At 32.5% G+C, this 2,454-nt stretch overlaps 1 long non-coding RNA gene across 1 annotated transcript; it reads left to right on the top strand.

Annotated features, from left to right (window-relative positions):
- Positions 1-1,482: 1,482 nt before the first annotated feature.
- LOC110035407 lies at positions 1,483-2,321 on the top strand. The gene is made up of 4 exons (XR_002295139.1): positions 1,483-1,617; positions 1,704-1,791; positions 1,870-1,965; positions 2,055-2,321. It is a non-coding gene; the product is annotated as an uncharacterized LOC110035407 (long non-coding RNA).
- Positions 2,322-2,454: the final 133 nt, after the last annotated feature.

The raw sequence follows: 2,454 nt of genomic DNA, 5'->3' as shown, positions 1-2,454 counted from the left end.
TTTACCAAGAGGGCTAGAAAGATTGTTTAGGCCTTGGTAGACTTGATTAGTAAAAGGAATTAAGGTTATGAACAGAAGCAAGGTTACCCAATATAAAACAGACAAAAACCTGAGAAAACTTAGTCTTGACTTTAGGATTCAATGTGAGGAATTTACTTGGTCTTTTGGCTTGAGAAATTTTGAAATCTTAATCCAATATGTTTAAAGGTTTTTAAGAGCTTTTCATGTTTTTTAAAAATTTTTTGATTTTTTTTTTCTTTTTTGGGATTTTTAATAAAACTAGTGTAAGATGAAAATCACCCTTGCGGCTAGGGTGGATTTAGGGTTGAAGAACTGTGCCGAGAACACATGAATGCATATGAAATTTCTACAATTTTCATTGAGTTTTGATCCATCAATTGAATTATGGAAAATCACTAGGTTTTATTAGAGACCATGCTTGGCCAACTACTCAATAAGGGGTTTTCCTTGATTTAAGTGAGGCTTGTTGTAAGAAAATAATTTTCTAATACATTTGTATGAATGAATAACATTACCACAACGACATTTGAAAAAACACAGATAAGATAAATTTCTACAACTCATTAAAGTATTAGAGTTAATAAGAGTCACCGAAATAGTTTCCTTTTGAGAGGATGACCGCTAAGCCCTTTCTCCTTTTGAATGTCTTCAAATATTTTTCCATTGACAATGACAAACTCTAATTTATTCTTCAGCAATATTAGTTTTACGAGTGAAATTCAAAATGGAAAAATGGAGGGAGAAGAAGAAGATGGTTAGCAACTAATTTCTGCCACTAGCTTGTCAAACTTCCTTAAAACCTCCTTTCAGCTCCTTGGCTTGCTACTCCTTTATTTGGAATGATGTTTATTGGCTAAATTTATGCAATAAATATTTTTCAAAAAATTTATATGATTCTTTCATGATAATTAAGAATCTAAATTCAAAGGACCTAAAATTTGAAATTTAAACTTTTAAACCACTGCAAATGTCTGCACATATACATCTTAAACAAATAATTTTATTGTAATATTCATAAATGAAAAATAAAAATAAAAATGAAAATCCCTAAATAAGGATTTTTAATTTCTTCTTGGTTATTGGAGCTAGATCACGTCTTAATCTTCATGGATTGAGTTTATTAGTTGCTAAATTGCTCGCTTGATTGGCACCTTTGTTGTGGATCAACATATCCTGACCGAGATCCCTGCTCCTAAAGATACCCATCAACTGTTGTCATCAACCAATTTTTGGTGAATACAATCTTGCATAATTTTCTAACATGGAAGTTTTTGACAAGTAAAAATGGTTCCATTTTGGATTTCTTAATTTACAGCTAATAACTTGCCACACTTTATTTTTATTTGATAATGCAGCAAGTTCATCTTTTCTTAAGTACCTCTGTCTCTTTAGGATGACTAAAATGTTCATCTGAAATTTTACTCCATTAACATTTATTGGATTCAGATGAATGACACAAGATCAATTTCTTTATCCTTCTAGTTTATTCACTGGGAAAAAGGGCGCGATGTCTTCGAGAGACTGCTCATAGATTCTGATTGGGCCATAAATAATGGCAACTGGCTGTGGCTCTCTTGTTCATCCTTTTTCTACCAGGTTAGTTTTCTACAACATTGTTGTCATGGTGTACAATGATGAACAAAATTTAACTCACATAGTAATCTATTTTGCTCATTCAACAGTATAACCGTATTTACTCTCCCATATCTTTTGGGAAGAAATATGATCCTAATGGAAACTTCATTAGGCATTTCCTCCCAGTTTTGAAAGGTAGCACCACTCATTCCCTATTTTGGTTACATTCATTTGTTCATTAAGAAGAACTTCTTAGATTAAAATTTGTTGCAGATATGCCCAAGAAGTACATATATGAACCTTGGACTGCTCCATTGAGCATCCAAAGCCAAGCCAATTGTATTATTGGCAAAGATTACCCAAAACCTGGTACTTCTCAACCTGAATTTTGGTTCTTGATGTTTTGTCTCAAACTTCTGGCTCTTCTTTTAACAGCTGATCTTTTGATGTTTAATCAGTGGTTTCTCATGACATTGCAAGCAAGGAATGCAAGAGACAAATTGGAGCAGCTTATGCACTAAACCTTTCTGGTGAAAGTCCAGATGCTGAGGAAAAACTGATTCATCTAAGAAGAAAGCTTGAAGAAGATGATCATGGTGGTCTTCATAATAGGAAGCAGAAAAAAAGGATATCCAAATAATGTTGGCTTTTGAGATGAAGTCTTACATTGTTGTTTATGCCTTACATGCATTTTTGTTTTGGTTTCATTTGGTTTTGATTTCTTCTACAAGTTTGTGCTCAAGTAATAGTAGTCTTCAAATGCTTGATTTAATTAGGTGAGAGAAAAAAAAATCCAATTATATGAGTGTTGAAATATATTGATCTTCGAACTGTCTTTATGTTAGCTCCTCAGAAAAA

Source organism: Phalaenopsis equestris, unplaced genomic scaffold, assembly GCF_001263595.1.
Source record: "Phalaenopsis equestris unplaced genomic scaffold, ASM126359v1 Scaffold197630, whole genome shotgun sequence".
NCBI lineage: Eukaryota > Viridiplantae > Streptophyta > Magnoliopsida > Asparagales > Orchidaceae > Phalaenopsis > Phalaenopsis equestris.
This window is presented reverse-complemented; position numbering and strand designations above follow the sequence as displayed.